The 19,774-nt window shown below is 40.1% G+C and overlaps 1 protein-coding gene across 3 annotated transcripts in view; it reads right to left on the reverse strand.

Annotated features, from left to right (window-relative positions):
* LOC129765439 (uncharacterized) overlaps nt 1–19,774 on the reverse strand; it is a 73,610-nt gene that overhangs the window by 34,886 nt on the left and 18,950 nt on the right. The window lies entirely within an intron of this gene.

Consider the following 19,774-nt stretch of genomic DNA (forward strand, 5'->3'; position numbering starts at 1 on the left):
CACCTTGATTCTGAAGTCTGTGTTGGTGAAACACATTTCAGTCGGAACAAAAATACCCCCGACTTTCATGTATTTGCAATGCCGATTTCCCCAAGGCTGCTTGGGTTTGATGGCTGTGTTTGGGAAACCGTAGATCGGACCAATCAAAATTAGGCAGTTATGGCGTTTAGATAACGCTTAACATTTTACAGCTATTCAATTGTTTATTCAATGAAAAATAACATTTTATTAATTGCGATAGAAGCGTAGAATTATTCCCTGCAAACATCTTTCCGATCTAGTACGAAATGTTCGAGTTATAAACATTCGGAATCTTTTATTTTTTCCAGCATGTTCTGTATTTAGGTTTTTGTTCAATTTTAGATGAACAAAAAATGATATAATGGACCTGAAAAATATTCTTTGTTTCATTTTTTCGGAGCTCCATAAAACGTCCGTGATTCGTGCCTCTATACTAGAATGTCTCCTTAAGACAATTACCAAGACAAATGAACAGTAGCTACAAATATTGGGTTGGGGAAAAAGAAATGTCGTATATTGTCAATATATGGCAACACTTAAACATATCTTGTGTTGTACTTATCGCATCGGGTCATACTCTACGGCTATTTAAAGACGACAATCTGTGCTACAAGAGTCGTTTTGACAGTGTTGTGATTGTCCTTTTCAGTCTCAAGTTCAGTCATAGTTATAGTCAAAAATGGAGTCCACCAAGCAAGAAATTTGCCATATTTTACGTTTTTACTATCTGCGAGGTAAAACTGCAACGAAGGCGGCCGAAAAAATTCATGTAGTTTATGGACCCGATACTGTAACGATTAGCACAGCACAGCGTTGGTTTGATCGATTTCGTTCCGGTGTAGTGGCTGTCGAAGATACACCCCGTACTGGCAGGCCAATCGTCGTGGTAACCGATAAAATCGTTGAAATCATCCAAGTAGACCGGCATGTGAGCACTCGCTCGATTGGCTAGAAACTGGGTATAGACCATAAAACCGTTTGGAACCATTTGCAGAAGATTAGATTCCAAAAAAGCTGGATGTATGGGTGCCACACGAGTTGACACAAAAAAATCTTTTAGACCGAATCAACGCCTGCGATGCACTGCTGAAACGGAACGAACTCGACCCATTTTTGAACAAGAAGGTGACTGGTGATGAAAATTGGATCACGTACGACAACCTAAAGCGAAAAAAGTCGTGGTCGAAGCACGATGAGCCGGCCCAAACCATCGCCAAGCCCGGATTGACGGCCAGGAAGGTTTTGCTGTGTGTTTGGTGGGATTGGAAGAGAATCATCCACTGTGAGCTGCTCAACTATGGCCAGACCCTCAACTTGGTTCTCTACTGAGAGCAGCTTGACCGTTTGAAGCAGGCGATCGACCAGAAGCGACCAGAAATGATCAATAGGAATGGTGTTGTTTTCCACCAGGACAACGCTCGGCCTCACACATCTTTGATGACCCGCCAGAAGCTACGGGAGATCGGATGGGATGTCCTATTGCATCTACCGTATAGTCCGGACCTGGCTCCAAGTGATTATCATCTCTTCCGGTCCATGCTAAATGCTCTTGGTGATACTGAGTTGGCCTCAAAAGAGGCTTGCGAAAACTGACTGTCTGAGATTTTTGCTAATAAGGAGGGGAGGTTTTATAAGAGGGGGACAATGAAGTTGCCTTCTAAATGTCAACAAGTTTTCGAACAAAACGGAGCATATTTGACTTAAATTGGATAATTTGAAGTATGTTAAATAAAGTCAAATTTAGGTCAGAAATACGACATTTCTTTTTCCCCAACCCTATATGTGGACTAAATTTTAAAAACTCTTCCTTTCTACATGGATGCGCAAGCGTTTGAAAAGCATCTGATTCATATACCGGAGTTCAACGAAGAGAATTTTTCGACATCAGGGATAGTATTTAAGTTCTATAAATTTACCTATTAACAGACATTAGATATGTCTTCAAACTTTCTTTTTTGTAGCTATTTGGATTTTGAGCTTTGGTGTGAAATAAAAGTAAAGAACTCGTTTTTTGGTAATAAAAGCAGACCATTTACTGAAGAAGTGTAGTTTGTTAGTTTGTAGGAAATGAACTGAAAAGTACATCGTTCGATTTTGCAGTATCGAATTACAGTCAAAGCTCTCTATAATCTTTATAGCGACTAATCTCTCCATAACGACATGTCCAAAGGTCCCTTCAAAATCGCATACAAACTCCTTTCTTTATTGCGACATTCCAATTTTCAATTTCACTCCACTCATAGTGTGTGTGTCAATGTCAGTCTAAAATAAATAGTAAATAGTCTATGTTGTGTATTATAAGGTTTAATCAACTTTGAATATCTGTTCACGCCCAACTGATTTAAATTTTCGGATACTTACAAAAACAGAAATTTAAACCATAAAAGATGAGAGTTCATTGACACAATTTAATCGAAGAATTGTTGTACAAGAATCCCGTCCTAGAATGAAATTACATCAAATTTGCAATAAGTTTAACAATGACTGTATTGTTTGTGCAATTGTTATATGGATAAAGCTCTTGATATCAAATTCATTTGTTTCACTTCGAAAACATTCACTGCCCAAAATGGGTTGAAATACACGAAAATCTTCAACGCTAAAATAAATTGGACATAATTCAAAGGTTCGAAAAGGGTACTAAAGAGACAACATTGTCTAATGAATTCAATGTTCAATGCGTACAATGCGAATTCATTTATCATCAAAAATATGGATTAGAGCCGTGAAAAGGGTAAGAATATTGGTTTCATTGATGTTCAGTTGGTATATTTTGTCTGGCGATGAGATAAATAAAATCAATCATTTATTAAATCAGGGTCTGACGGACCATTCAACAATTAAACTATAAGCCCACCCAGCAAGCAGATGTTTTCCAGATTATCTATACTGGTTATTAACAAAAAAAATCAATTAACAATTTACTATTTGCTTCTATCTAGAGAAAAAATAGTTTCGGACGAATGAGCTAAATTTTACATTCATTGTTTAATGTTTTTTGTTTCAAGATGGTTATACATCAATTGCTTTTGTTTCTAATATAATTGGACGCGACAGCGAAATTATGCTTAAATATTTCAAATAATTTTCTGGAATGTATCACAAGACTAAAAGTTGCCTCAATTACATTAAACCACTAACCAAAATTTCAACATCCAAAACATCAACCAGTCTCAACAAATTCGTAAACTTTTCGTACGCAGTACTACATCCTTATGGGAATCACTTTTCCATTCTTGACATAGAATTGCTTGATATACTGCCTCTCACTCAAATGAATCCTTCCTTCCTTCCCATTCGACCGTCGCAAGTCTGAGAAACAAGACAAGCCGGATGGAAATTCTGCCGCACTCTGTCAGACCTTTGCACTCAACAACACTGGAAACTAGGAATGATTGTTCTCTGTGTCACGTGCTCTCAAAGTTCTCCGCACATTTGAGCAAGTGACACCTGCATGCTTCACGGCAACAACCACACCGACGTGCCACACCACACGTATTGCAAATTGCTCCCCTAGAATCGTGCCACCCGAGCCTGGGACGGATCGAGACTGGAGGTTATAGCTTTGGTGCAATTAAAAAGAGCTCGGTAACATGTTGGCAACCATTGAGGCTTATCTAGGACGAGACAAGCGTCGTGTGTGGTCTCCTCTTCCTGGCGTGAGGACAAAATTCAAATTTAATTTTGAAACGGTGAAATTGTTTTAATTGTCACTTGGAATGCGTGAAGTGCGAAACTTCTCCGTCTCTCGTCACATGGTCTGTCTGCTTCACTTCTAATTACTGTACCTGGTGTGGTTCATAAGGTACATAATTAATTCGATGGAATTTTAACCAATTCAGAATTCACCATCAATTGCAGGTTTGACAGAATATCTACCTCCAATCCACTCCTACCTCTTCGGATACATAATAGCCAAAGTTTTCCTTCAACTTGTTGTTCCGCGAGATAAAGATACCTGGCGAAAAGAGTCGTTTCCAGTACGAAAATATCTCTGACCTTCAGCTCCTTCATACTCCCAACAGCAAAAGCAGCAGCAGCTTTCCCACCCTTTCGAGACTGCTGTGGAACGTAGCGCTTCTGTTTCTGTTACAATTACTCCGAAAACTTTTTTACCATCTCTTGTACCGCCTCAGCATCATTGTCCCTCATCCCTTTATTATGAGCAGAGGTTCTCTCGTCTCTGCCTTGTTATTCCCATAGACTAAAGTCTTTAGTCTCTAGTTTTACGGAGAACTGGTGATTAGAGAGGTATGTGGTGATGAACGAGACGAATTTAGCGGTGAAGCGTTATTTAGTGAACGTTTCCCAGCAACCGATGATGAGTGATGAGAGCTGTTGTTTATTATTTTCTTGTGACGTACATACGGGGGAAGTCCCAGAAATATCCGAGTATAGTTCATATAATGCAGTTCACCTTTGATATTTGCTGGAGTGAGATATTGGAAAAATCTATCTCGGGACTTGGGAGTTTGAACGCATACAAAAGTTCATAGAATCGTTAACATATTACAAATCATGTCAAATCGAGAAAACCTCGTTTCCCACTTTTCAATTTGAGATCACGCTGCCAACCCCAATCTCGTGAACTTTTCAATGTCCTCGTAATAACCATTCGCCATTCGGCTGCTCCAATTCAGGAGCAATAAAACTACGCTTCCGTACGAAAACATTCCCGAACCATCAAAACAGTTGGTTCCGAACGGAGTTTGTTTGCATGGTAGAACTGATTTTGCTTGTTATGCTGGGGAGGAAATATGGCGTGTTCCAAATTCACGATGCGACTCCTTTCCGTTCCCCGGGTCGGTCCACCCGTCGGGTGGTCTATTGTTTGTGGTGCTACCATTCCTACTTTTCCCGATCCGCATCCTATAGCTCATAAACAATACGGATTTTATCCGGATGACTGAGAGTTTGGTGCCATTTAGAGAAAGCCGTTGAGTCATTCTTTGGCAAATAATAAATCCTGCGATTGCTTGCCCGGCCAAGTGATTCAGCCTTATGTTAATTGTGCGAAAGTGCTGCCCCTGATTTACACGGACTGGCGTATGGTGTGTGTGTGTGTATGTATGCAAGTTTACGTGTGCTCAAAAGATAAACTGAAATTATGCCGGGAATTATTATCTCCGCATTAGAACAGAGTTGTGCTGAGCGAAGCTTGTCTGCAGCCTTCGGCAGAGACATTACCCCTTGGCGACACACATTGTCGAGTAATGGATGAGTCCTAGTTATTGCTGTAATCTGCAATCTTCATCGATTTGAGCTAGATTGGCATTCAGCAGAGTGGGATGCTTTGTTGGCATTTCCCGTTGGAATTATTCATACTATTCATGCATTTTAGGAACTGATTTAAAAATGGTTGAACTGTAAGAGCGGCGGCACTGTTCTGTCGGATCAGTGTTTTTTCCTGATCCCAGAAAATCAGACTCATTGAAATAGATCATATCTACATAACCTCATAATGAATATGCGTTATTTTCGTTAACCCTAGGAATATGTATACAAATTGATAATATTTAACACTCTGTTTTAGAAAACAATGTATGTATTTCCATAAAACATATAACGAACATCTTCAGTTAGAGTGTCTTCCATTGATCTATGGAAACTATCGATTTGTATTGGCATAACGTATAATTTTTTTCCAGAGGATATCGGGACATAGGAATATGCGTAGGCTAAGAAATAACAAACACTGAGAAAATTTCACGCTGACTGTCGACTGCCCGAAACCTTTCCGATCATTTTAAAACTGTGTACTTACAAGGTGTTGCAATTAAATTCCGAGAATCGAGTAGTCTCGATAACAGGCATCGTTGACCACCAAATTTTCATTGAATCCTTCGTTTATGAAGTCTTCTACAAAAATACTGCGACACACTTATCAGTTAGTTTGCAGAAGGAATTGTTCAAGCCACAGTTTGTGACGTAGAACTACGTCTTTCAGGAAGAGTGCTAAATCAGAAAACAGGTCACGTTTTTATCAAATAAAGTTAATAACTATATACACTGCGAACGAATTCTCATGATTTGCAAATCAAGGTTCTCAAATTCGTGGTAGTAAATTTGGAAGACGCAGTTTTATAAGTTTGGTCATTACAAAACAAGTGATCCCAAGTTATTTTTACACCATAACATTCACTAGGCTGACAGTTTAAATTGTGACGAAATTTGATGGTGACATCAGGTCCAGCTGAAGATTGATTCTTTGGTACCGATTTGAGCATTGAATCGATCCTCGATCTTTTTCTAAAGATCGCCCAATCCTACCACAAATTCTCGAAGAAGAGGAAGCCCTCTGTACCAAAGTGTGCTACGACAAAGAAGACACCAGCAGCGCACGGGAAACTTTCACGCCAGTGAGGATGTGGAAGTGTGTCCTGAACTTTGGAATATGGATGTACACTGCATTCATTTAGATACAACGTTGCATGTTCTGGGGTTCGATCCCACCTCAAGCGGAATATAGAAACAAAAGTGTTCTAAGTGCGAACTAGAAAATCAGGTGCGAGATGGCAGGGCAGTTCAATCGTAAAGTGGGGACGGAACTAAATAAACGAAAAGCACTGATAGTGAAAAGTGAAAAAAAATTGGAGACTGTATAAAATCGAGTCCGCTCTGTAATTCCGTAGTTCTACGTCAAAAATGCGGTCGTGTCCTAGACACAACCTCTTAAATTTTTTTTCCTTCGGGGCTTGGGGTGAATGGGGGAGATATACAGTACGAATCAGTAACTTGAGACTTTTGTCTCTTTAATTGTTACACTGATTTACGTACAAATGGTGGATTACTGATTATTATATCAACTGTTATTTTGAAAAAAATCTTGAGTTTAACGACTAACAAGCTCTATAAATTTCCAATCGCTGTTCAATTATAACTGAGTGGAGTTCTGAGCGGCGCTCGCTTATACAGCGCGGACTCGGTTATATACAGTTTCTAATTTCTTTTCACTGTATATAATCGAATCCTGTATATAATCGAGTCAAAACAATTTTTTAAATTTTTTTATGCATGTATTTTCCGATTTTTGAAAATAAAAGAGTAATTTGATTTTTGATTCATCAACAAAATTCATCTATCGAAGAATTTTGAATAATTTATGATCGTTGGGATATTTACTATTTTTCCACCTCCTGTAAACCAAATCACGATAAATAATACCTTTACAAATGGAGCCATTGAACCATAGATTTTTAGCTTTATTGGGACTAAATGTTCGAAAAGGCACGGAATGATCATGCAGATATTCAATTGTTGAATTAAAAAAGTTTCACAATTCAAACTTGATCAGTCAAACGAATTAAATGCCTGAAGTAAGCCATTTACATCCATCGAGGAATAATCACGATATTCGACTTGTGGTGAAGTGGATACTATTTCAAAATCAAGTAAAGCATGAATAAAATCATGATTCGAAAATACAGGTACATCTATTTGATTGAAGCGAAGCAACCGTGGTCTACGATTAGAAAACATCAGATCTAATTGTGATGAGCCATTACTATGGAAAAATGTTGGATCGCAACCAAGGCTGCACATTTTTTGAATGGATAAAATGAATTTAGATCTGGATGTCTTAGCCGAATTGTTGTTAAGAAGATTTGTGTTGAAATCGCGCAGTGTGAGTATATTTTAGAATTTTGTCCCATAGTGAGACAACAAGGAATCGACTATGTCTGCACAATCAACTTAAGGTGGATCATAAAAAGTAGCTAAAAAATAAGGAAATAGTTGCGACGAAAATTGTAGATCGTTCTTCGAGAAAATAGGCTTTTCTTGTCCATCAGCACTCTCCTTGATATGTACGATACCAAACTTTGGTTAGCTAGCTGTCCTCTTGTTTCATTTGTAGAGCTTTGGACCGTAGTTCCCTCGCCCTCGGCTCCTAGGTTTTCGTTCACAAAAATACATTTGTTGGTTGTGAATCCAAGTTCCGAGAGAGAAAGCTTTCGAGAGCGTAAGTAACGATCGAGTTATAGCAAACAGAATGAGAATTAAACATGCGGTCCCGTTCGACGGAGTGCCTTTGAAGAGTCGTCTGATATCCACGTGTGGAATACTGTCATCGGTGTATCCCAGAAAGCGGTTCCAAATCAAAAAGTACTCCATCAGACTCTCTCCTGAGCGAAATGGAACTCCACTAACGACGAGATCATCGTATCGCAAATTTCTATCCACAGCAACTCCGCCTGTCCCTAAGCCAAGGTGCTGCGCGACCCGTGTCGAGGGATGAATGGTAGGGGGGTCTAAACCCTGCTGTTAATGGAGCCTGTGGAGCACTAGGGCACCATCCACAGTATCATCTGCCCTTGTTGCATCAAGAGCCGGTCACTGATGTGAAGAATGTAGCGTCACTATAAAAACTGAATCTAAAGTTGTAGATTCAGCCGAGGTCCACTCTTTGTGGAAAAAGAACCTCATCAAGGGTCAGAGAAGGAAGATGAAGAACTTGGTCGCAGCTGGGATCCCTGCAAAGGAAGCTCGGCTGCAAGCACTGGGTCGGCATATCTCTGGGCCAACAAAATACCCCAGAGGATTGGAACTACCTAGTAGTGATGAGAAACCGATTTCTAAAAAATCGAAGCAGAATCTCTGCCCCCGTCAAAGAGCGGGGCTGAATGGCCAGAAAAAAGATGCACATAACACTCTTCAAAACAACACCACAAAAACCACTAACGAATCTGGAATCTCCTTCTAAGAAGCCTTAGAACAGATCAAAGTTGGAATTCTCCCGGAGAACTACCACAACACTGAACTGACTACAGCTCAACTAGATTCCACTCAGAATGCTCTACTCACTGCAATAGAGCAACAAAGAAATGAACCGGTGAAACCCAAGTTTTTCAACGGCTCATATAAGTCGGGTTATCTAATTCTTTCTTGTAAAGACCATCAAACTTCGGAATGATTGAAGAAAGTGGCTCCCATGATAACCCTAGAAGATAACATAAAACTGGTTGCTCTAGACGCAAAAATATTCCGCGTCCAGATATTCTTCATGACTTTTTTCCACAAAGTGCAACATACAGCGACGAAAGACTCAAAAGCCTCATTGAGAGCCAAAACGAGAATCTCTCCACCGAAAAAATGGTGTATACTCAAGAGATCCAATTCCAATGAAATCTACGCGGATTCGACGCTAACAGCCTCCATCACGTTAAAGCAGCGTCGAGCGTGTTGTCCAGGAGGTTATCCAAGAGCCTTGGGTTCACAAAGGAAGAATACTAGGTATTCAAACAGGTTCATGTAAGTTGTTCTACGATGACAAGCATGACTTCCTAAGAGCTGCTATCTTAGTAAATGCAAACATTAAATGCTTTCCTATTACAGAGTTCATTCAAAGGGACATCGTCGCAATCAGAGTGGAAGTACCAACCGCCAAAGGAAGATCCAACATCGTAATTGCGTCGGCTTACTTTCCTGGCGACGTTCCTGAGGTTCCCCCACGAGAGGTAGCGACGTTTGTTAACTACTGTAGGGAAATCAACAAGGAGCAAGTACCGACATTAACTACCGAGGTGAGTGTCTTTAAGAATTGCTCTCGTCAAACAACATGGATATTGCTAACAAAGGAAATGAACCAACATTCATAAACGCAATCAGACAAGAAGTCTTAGACCTAACGCTGTGTAGCCCGGTTATTCTTGACAAGATTCATAACTGGCACGTTTCCGAAGAGGCGTCTTTGGTGGCATGACAATTCAGAGAGAATACCGAGATCCCAAAAAAACCAACTGGGATCGGTATTCCCCTGAACTCGAGTCAAAAACTCTAAACTCATAAATAAGGTCGATTCAGCAGCTTGAATCAGCTTCAAAAGAATCAACCGAAACGATAGTCTCTGCCTACAACAGCAATTGCCCACTAAGAAGAGTTTCGTCAGCAAGAAACGTTCCTTGGTGGAATAAAAGGCTTGAACAGCTTCGCAAAACAGCGCGGAAACTGCTCAACTCAATACAAAACGGCTCTAACTGAGTACAGCAGAGAACTGAGACGATCCAAACGAAAATCCTGGGTTTATAACTGCGGAAGCATTGAAAATACTCCAATCATTGCTAGACTCAATAAGACTCTGGCAAAAGACCACTCGAACGGGCTAGGTTCCCTTAAAAAGGACGACGGTTCGTTTACAAAAACTCCCTCAGAAGTACTAGACTTACTGATGAAGACTCATTTCCCGGAATCTACATCTGTCCACTCGAATACAAATCCGGGCTATAATACCGACACAAAAAGTTCCCGAAGGTACCTCACAAGACCTGAAAGTGCAAAGGATGTCGCTAACATAGTTCCCGGTTCTATCTTCACGAGGACCAGAGTAGTTAACGCGGTGAGATAACTTACAAATTACAAATTTGCAGGTGCAGATGGGATTTTTCCAGCCCTGATTCAAAATGGAGAATCAAAACCGCCTCTTATCGAGATTTTCAATGCAAGTCTGATACTATAGCACATTCCTTCGATATGGAGACTTGTTAAAGTAGTTTTCATTACAAAAGCGGGGAAACGTGACAAATCACTCCCAAAGGCATTCAGACCAATTAGTTTATCATCAATATTGCTGGAAACTATGGAAAAAGTATTATATGAATTCATAAAGTCTGTATTCATGTCCAAATGCCCATTATTCAAATACCAGTTTGCGTACCAACCAAGCAAATCCACAGTAACAGCGCTACACACGCTTGTAACAAAAATTGAAAAATCTCTCTCGTCAAAAGAAACCGCTCTATGCGCGTTTCTTGACATCGAAGGTGCCTTTGATAATGCCTCTTATCTTTCAATGGCACAAGCTATGAGAGAAAGACACTTCGATAACGGCATAGTCGAATGGATCCAGGGCATGCCCACACATAGACGAATCACCTCGGAGCTGGGCGGGTCGTCGACATCTGTGATTGCAACGAAAGGTTGCCCACAAGGATGGCTGCAAAATTTAAACAGGCGAAAAAATTTATTACGCTGAGTATTAACATTACTCAACATCTGCTTAGCCTTAGTAAGAAAGACTTCAGCACATTTACTGGTTTTGTAACAGAGCACTGCCCGAGTAAATACCATCTTAAAAAATAGGCTTAGCAAAAGATGATATTTGTCGCTTTTGTAATGCCGAAAGCGAAACCTCGGAACTTTCAACAGACTTCAAATGCAGAGCGTAAAAACGTTTTTGTAGAAGGGTTCATAAACATACGATTGTAGCAAATTTTTTCCATTGAATATTTTTTTGTAGTTTTGTGTTCATCGCCATCCGAAATTAAACCTTTTTTTAAAGCATACATCGATCCCGGTAGCCGTCTCGCATATTTTGATTTCAAGGCCACACCACGATCTGGTCCGAAAATGGTTGATAAAATAATGAAAATCGTCGAGGGCGAATGTCATGTGGTCGGTGTTAAGTCAGAGCGGACCAAGTCGCAAAATTGAAAATTTCGAGTTATGGATTACATTTGGTTAAGCATTATGTAAGCTACATACCACATTAATCAGTTTTGGAAAATCACACATACAGCAGGAATAAAAGATCGAAATCGTTATGATTGATCAACGAAAATCCCTCATAGTATGCAGTCAGAGCGGAACATGTGACAATCATTTGTATATTGAACTAGCTGACCCGGCAAACTTCGTCCCGCCCAAAATTTGTTTTTTGTTATCAATACCTTCAAACATTCATGTTTTCTTATTATGAGCAAGTTTATGGGTCCAATCGCAGAACTGTTCATTGTTCACTTTTACTTCAATTTTTGGAAGAATGTCGGGAGTGAGAATCGTGACCTTGAGCGTGAGAGGTATGGATGTTACCACTACGCCAGATGGCCTCCCCGTAGGTGGAAGGAGTGTTGAACCACTTTAGATATGTTTCTTGCCCCCTAAACCCTCTACATGCCAAATTTGGTTCAGTTTGCTTGATTAGTTCTTGAATTATGCAGAAATGTATCCTTCATTTGTATGACAGTCCCCCCTCCCCCTCAGAGAAAGGGGAGGAGTGTCTATTAACCATGGAAACGTTTCGTGTCCCCTAAAACATTCGCGTGACAAATTTGGCTCCATTTGCTTGATTAGTTTTCGAATTATGCAGAAAATGTCATTTCAATCTGTCATTTGAATGGCAGCTCCCCCTTAGGGAGATAGGTGAGAGTCTAACCATCAGAGAAACATTCATTGCACCCTAAAACCTTCACATGCCAAATTTGGTTTCATTTGCTTGATTAATTCTCGAGTCATGCAGAAATTTGTGTTTCATTTGTATGGCAGTCCCTCTTAGAGAAGGGGGTGGAGAGTCTAATCATCATAGAAACATTTATTGTACCTTAAAACCTCAATATGCCTAATTTAGTTTCATTTGTTGATTAATTCTCGTGTAATGCAGAAATTTGTATTTCATTTGTATGGCAGCCCCCCTAAGAGAGGGGGGAGGAGTATCTGACCACCATAAAAACATTTATTGCGCCCTAAAACCTCCACATGCCAAATTTGGTTTAATTTGCTTGATTAATTTTTGAGCAATGCAGAAACTTGTGTTTCATTTGTATGGCCCCTTAGAGAGGGGGGGGGGCTGGAGAGTCTAACCACCATAGAATCATTTGTTGCACCCTAAACCCTCCATATGCCAAATTTCGTCTCATTTGCTTGAATAATTCCCGAGTAAAGTAAAAATTTGTGTTTAATTTGTATGGTACCCCCCGTTATAGAGGGGGGAGGGATCTCATACTATCACGAAAACCTTCCCCGGCCCCAAAAACCCCTACATACCAATTTTCATGTTGATCAGTTCAGTATATATAAGGCTGTCAGAAAAGTCCTGCGGTATTTCCGCGAGGTGTCGTTGTAAGCGCGTAGTTCTAGTTGTATCCATTGTATCGAGTCATACTATAGCTTGTTGGAAAGGTATTTTTGCTATAATATAATCCTTGACAGTGTTTTGTTTGGTTAAGTCGTTCGTGAGTTATAATGTCGCAAATATGGAGCAAAATAAAGAGAAAATCCGACATATTTTACAGTACTACTATGACAAAGGCAAAAATGCATCTCAAGCTGCCAATAAAATTTGTGCAGTTTATGGACCCGATACAGTTTCCATTTCCACCGCACAACGATGGTTTCAACGTTTTTGTTCTGGTGTAGAGGTCGTCGAAGATGCGCCACGCTCCGGAAGGCCTGACGTCGAAAATTGCGACAAAATCGCCGAATGAGCCGAGAAAGACCGGCATAGTAGCAGCCGTAGCATCGGTCAAGAGCTGGGGATAAGTCATCAAACCGTTATAAACCATTTGAAGAAGCTTGGATTCACAATGAAGCTCGATGTATGGGTGCCACACACGTTGACGCAAAAAAACATCTTTGACCGTATCGACGCATGTGAATCGCTGCTGAATCGCAACAAAATCGACCCGTTTCTGAAGCGGATGGTGACTGGCGATGAAAAGTGGGTCACTTACGACAACGTGAAGCGCAAACGGTCGTGGTCGGTATTATGAAGTTGGCATCTCGTTGGGAACAAGACATCGAACAAAACGGCGCATGTTTGACTTAATACAGATGATTGTAACTGATTTTCTAATTTTATGAACAAATCAAAATTAAAAAAAAAATACCGCAGGACTTTTTTACGCAAACAAATGTTTATGCAGTTCCAAACTCAGAATCCTTCTCGCTCTAATTTTCAAATTTTCAAACTTTTTACTCACAACTGTAAATTGATTGAGAAGTATTTCGAAATTGTTCAGTCATAGTGAATCAACTCTTAAAAAAATGCTTCATTTAGTTCAGTCAGAGTGGACCACGTACGTATAGGTAGCCAAATAACTGCCTTTTTTGGTATGATACTTGATGTTTTGTTACAACTATCATCCATCACAGTATTGCTATAGAGTAGCTAACATTTCTTTGAACAATAATGAACGAAAAAATTAAATGCTTCGAAAATTGCAGAGCATTATACTTTATGTTCGTTTTTCTCGAAATCATAAAAATGTCACATGGTCCGGTCTGATTTAACACCGACCATGTAACTACTGTATTTTCCAGAAGCTAGAAATGGTAACAAAACGAACAGTACCTCCATCCCCATTAGTTTACGAACGAATTTTTCGCCATTTCCGGAACATTGGCTCACGTCTTTCTGCAGGTTCGTGCTATCGCAAGTTCTACTGGACCGATGTTTACCAAATTTGATGTGAATAAATCTTTATCCATCCCCCTATCGTATGAACAAATAAAAATTATAATTTTTCGATTTTACTATTTAACAAAACAATTGAAATCGTCATAAAATACATGATAAATGATTTTTCCTTCAAACGTTAGCCATTTTGTCGGAAATTTTTTTGACGTGGGACTACGTCTAACCTAAAGGGTGTGTCACATCAAATTGCATCACGGAAAAAACGCTGTAGAAATTTAATTTTTAGGAATTATATCTTCAGCTTTCGCTTATAATCAGATAAGAGTGTATAGATCACGTTGGCTATGCTTCACTGTCAATTTTTCGTAAATTTGGAAAAATGTCGTCGAACGAAAAAGAACGTCGTGAATTAATCCTGTGCACTCATTTCGAGAATCCGGAGTTGTCACATCGGGACATCGGTAAGATGCTGGGAATCGTCCAATCCACGGTCAGCAGAGTACTAAAACGATACTTCGAGAACCTAACCATCGACCGGAAGGTGAAGAACGGATGGATGCTCCGTCAGTGAAAAAGATCACAAGCGCGTAGTTAAGCAGTTTAGATGTGATCCGAGAAGTTCGGTCCGGGATGTCGCCAATAAGCTGAATTTGTCAAGTTCATTCGACGAAAGGCAAAACATGGTGGGGAAGACGCGAGCCCGGAAGCTGTACACCGAAATGCTGACGAAGCCGCATTGCCTGATAATGGACGACGAAACCTACGTCAAAGCGGACTTTCGTCAGCTGCCGGGCCTGTTGTTCTTCTCCGCAGAGGACAATTTCAGCGTTCCGGAGGAGATTCGCAAGCAGAAACTATCCAAGTTTGCCAAAAAGTACATAGTGTGGCAAGCGATCTGCTCTTGCGGAAAGCGGAGCGCCCCCTTCGTGATGACCGACACGGTAAACGGGCAGGTTTACCTTAAGGAGTGCCTACAGAAGCGCTTACTACCACTATTGAAGCAGCACGAGGGCCCGACCATCTTCTGGCCGGATCTCGCTTCGTGCCACTATTCAAAGGACGTGTTGGAATGGTACGAAGCCAACGGGGTCACCTTCGTGCCAAAGGAAATGAACCCGCCCAACGCGCCGGAGCTTCGCCCAATAGAGAAATATTGGGCGATTATGAAGCAGGCCCTCCGGAAGAACCCAAAAGTTGTCAAATCGGAGGCGGACTTCAAGAGAAAATGGATTTCTGTTCAAAAAAAAAACTACAACCTGACGTTGTACAGAACCTTATGGACGGGGTAAAGAGGAAGGTGCGAGCATACGGGCTTGGGGTCGAAGTATGAATAAAAAGAAAATGCCAAAAGTTGTTTAATAGTTTTTATTTTACTGTCTAAAATTTTCAAAAGGATCGGTCTACTGGGCGAATTTCTACAGCGTTTTTTCCGTGATGCAATTTGATGTGACACACCCTTTAATATATGGGGGGTAAATTGAAAACCTAAACACGGAACATGCAAAAAAAAAATGAAAGAATTCGAATGCTTACAACTCGAACATTTCTTAATTGACGAATTTACGCAAAGCTGAATCAGCTCATGCGACACCTACATTAGAGCTCAGAACCACAAAAGTGATGATGTTCGTTTATTCTACGCACTTAAAAGCAAGTTTCGGTCGTGGTAATTCATTTTATTTCTATAGTATTTAGATTCATATCAACCATTAAATGTCGTCAATATATGGTAACAAAGTTAAAGTTTTGTATATTCACGATGGTTTCAACACGTGATTCGACCAAGGTCATAGATAATCTTCGAAAATTTTACGTTTGATAATGCTTACAGGCTATACTGTAATACTGTGGATAATTTATTTATTTATTTATTTCTTTGAATCATCTGACTCACATTTGGTCTGAATGATTATTTAAAACTAAACGTCACAACTACATCAAAGCTTTGGTCATACGAAATAAAAACGATACAAAATACAGAATAAGTCATCTATGAATGAGTCGTCTATAAAAGGTGTTCGATGAGATATTGAAATCAAAAAAGTCGAAAACTTCGTTGAAACGGACTGATATGAAATGGACAGGAATATGCAACGCATAGTTCATACTGCGTCCTTCGAGATACAGGAAGTTTCTGACACGAAGAGTACGTTCAGGCGCATAAATATTGATTTGTGTCAACAGTGCAGGGCAGTCGATCCCTCCGGTCAAAAGTTTAGCGACAAACATAGCTTGAGCGTTGAAACGCCTTCTTTCCAGCGTATCCAGTCCCAAAAGTTGACAACGCGCCTCGTATGGTGGCAAGTTTAGAGGATCCCGCCACGGAAGGTTCCAGAGAGCATGTCGTACGAATTTCCGTTGAACAGACTCAATTCTTGAAATCCAATTTGCTTGAAATGGGCACCATACAACTGCGCTAAGCTCCAGTATGGATCGAACTAGGGAGCAGTAGAGAGATCGGAGACAGTGTGGAGTGTTGGCTTTAGCGATTATTTCACTGAAGTGTAGTCGAAAGCTGAGTGCATTATCGAGTGTCACTCTAAGGTCTCGGATATGGCTTACTCGCGACAGAACTTGGCCACAGATTGAGTAGCCAAACACAATTGCCTTTAGCTTACGATGGAACGAAATGGTACTGCATTTCGTGATGCTGAGCGACATTATATTTCTTGAGCACCATTCTTCAAAACAGTCGACCATGTTCTGAAGTCTAATGCAATCAAGAGCGTTCCTGATAATCATATATATTTTCACATCATCGGCGTAAAATAAGCGGCAGCCAGATGGAAGTAGTAAGGACACTTCGTTGATGAACAATGATTACAACAGTGGGCCTAGGTTGCTTTCTTGAGGTACTCCCGAAAGATTGGAGAAACTCGCAGATTGCGCAGATCCAATTTTGACACACATCCACCGATCTGTTTGATAAGAGTTCAACCATATCGTGAATCTCGAGGAAATGCCTAGTTTGTTCAGCCTTGCCATCAGGATTTTGTGATCGACACGGTCGAAAGCAGCCTTAAGGTCTGTGTACACTGCGTCCACCTGAGTGCCTTGCTCCATGCTGCGCAGACAGAAAGAAACAAAGTCGACCAAATTGGTAGCGACTGACCTTTTTGGGAAGAATCCATGCTGATCTTGTGATAGATAGTTCTTGCAACAGGAAAACACAGCATCATTGACGATGATTTCGAAAACTTTCGAGCAGGCGCAAAGTGATGTGATTCCTCGGTAGTTTTCTATGTTCCGTTTATCTCCTTTCTTGTGCACTGGGAACATTATTGACTCCTTCATACCGAGGGAAACGTGCTCTTGTGTAGAGAGGTGTCGAAGAGGACCGAGGCACGAAGCGCATTTTTTCGGCACACAAGAAGGAATACCGTCCGGCCCGGGGGTCGTAGAATACTTTAATTTACGGATCGCTGCCTCCACAACCTAACTGCTAACTCGAAAGATGTCGAAATTCTATGCGTTGAGTCGAGTGTCTCTAACGGCAGTAGCAACTTGCATTTCGGAGGACGTACTGCCATTGAATGCTCGCTTGAAGTGGGCAGCGAAAAGATTGCATTTCTCGATTGCAGTGTTAGCCGAGCGGTTTACCAAAAACATGTTTATGGGTAATCCTTCTTCCATTCTCTTGCTGTTGACGAAATACCAGAACAGCTTTGGGTTTCTACGGAGATTTCTCTGCATCCGCCTCGTATACTGCTTATATTGGAAACGATTATACAAGCGGTACTCATTGCTCCTCCGGTTCAGCTCTTGTTTAACAAGTGGACAGCGCAGCCTACAAAAACGCCGGAGAGCAGAGGATCTCAACCTCTTAAGTTCTCTCAACCTTCTATTACCCCAAACTGGTTTCTGTGCAGCCCTCCACGCTGGTACGCAATCAGCGATGATACGAGTAATAATATCGGTAAACCTGGCAACGGCAGCGTCCATGTCCTCGATTGTTTCCAGAAATTCCCAGTCCACTTGAGATATTGCTTGATTTAATGCAGCGAAATCAGCTTTCTGGAAGTTGAGGCAGCTCAGATCTGGAAATTGATATCATATTAAGTTCGCTGATATCATTATTCCTTTTGGAACGTTAGTGCCATTGAAGGAATGTTACTGATTAACTAGTTGCTATTCTTAATTCAACAAATTCGTTAAAGACTCAAAAGTTTTAATTTTTTTTTGGTTTATTGATATCCATTGTAATGCCATTTTACCTCGAAGAAAAGCTGAACAAAAATAAATGTATTTTCTTCGAATGTAATCCTCATATTCGAGATCCATGTGAGTATTACAAGATATCGGGAAGATAGCCTCAATAGATAATTATGAAATTATTCGTTTGAATATTATAAATAAAAATTAATTAAGTACAATGCATACTCTACTTCAGTACAGTATGCAAAATATTTGGGAATTGAAATTCAACGAAAAAAAAAACGAATGGTAACTAGCAATAGTTAGAGAGATGTTCCTTTGTAATTTGTAGCTCTATATTTTGACAGCTATCGAATAACAGTTTCATATAGGGGAAGTGGGGGCATAGTGGTCACCCTAAGGAATATGCTCATTTCCAGCGTCTACATACCGCTACACTTCCCGTTTTTCTTAGAATGCTATAGTTCAATCATTGTTGTTCAAGATAGCATACGGCTTTACCATAAAAATTCAAAATAATACATTTTTCATCATTAGAAAGAAAGGCGAAAAATCGATCTTTTTTTGCTTGGAGGTAAAGTGGTCACTTGCACATATCAAGCTAAATATGATAGATTTATGCGTTTTTTCGTCCAAATTTGTTCAAATCATATTCGATGTAGTAGATGAAATAAGTTTGGTCTATTCACCTAGAGTCTTAATTTAAATTTTCTGATGCATACAAAATCGTTGTAAGAAACACATAACGTTCCGCAAAATGAGGTTTGGTTTAGTTGGAGTGGCATATTTTTCCAGGGTCAAAACTACAAAAGGAACCTTTTCAAGAGCAGAATGTGATGAGGTATATTAGGTACATTAAATTCTTCAAACATAGGTGACTATCCGTACGGTGTCAATAGTCAATAGTTATACTATCAAACAAGCAGGTAACTTTGCTTTCACTTTGCTCCCTATGTTCAATTTGCCCCCACTACCCCTAGTGTAAATGAGATTGATACACGACAACGCACAAGCAAGTGGTGCCGTTTGGTGTAAAAGTCGAACTTGGAGTTACACCCTCAATAGAAAAAATGTGTGTAGGTTTCACGAATAACAAATCATATGTTAATTATTACTCAAACTTAATGCATTGGTTTGTTGTTGTATCTATGTAAACATGGATCGAGTAAATATCATACGTTCGTCCCTTAACAGGCTCTTCGGTTGATATGATTTTCAAAAATGGTCTCGAAGTCGACCACAAAGATTTCATTGGAACAATATTCGAAGTCTTCATTGATTTCCGACAAAAAGAATACAAAAATAATATTTTTGCGCAGTCATAAACATTTCTCTATTCCATTATTTTTTATCACAATTGTTTTTATGACAAACCATGGTCATATCTACACGAGAGGCAACATTTGTTTGCCTGAAAAGATACCGGATGAAAAAGCAATGAATACCACACCACGCTGCGTACGAGCAGAT

The sequence above is a fragment of the Toxorhynchites rutilus genome, chromosome 2, assembly GCF_029784135.1.
Source record: "Toxorhynchites rutilus septentrionalis strain SRP chromosome 2, ASM2978413v1, whole genome shotgun sequence".
NCBI lineage: Eukaryota > Metazoa > Arthropoda > Insecta > Diptera > Culicidae > Toxorhynchites > Toxorhynchites rutilus.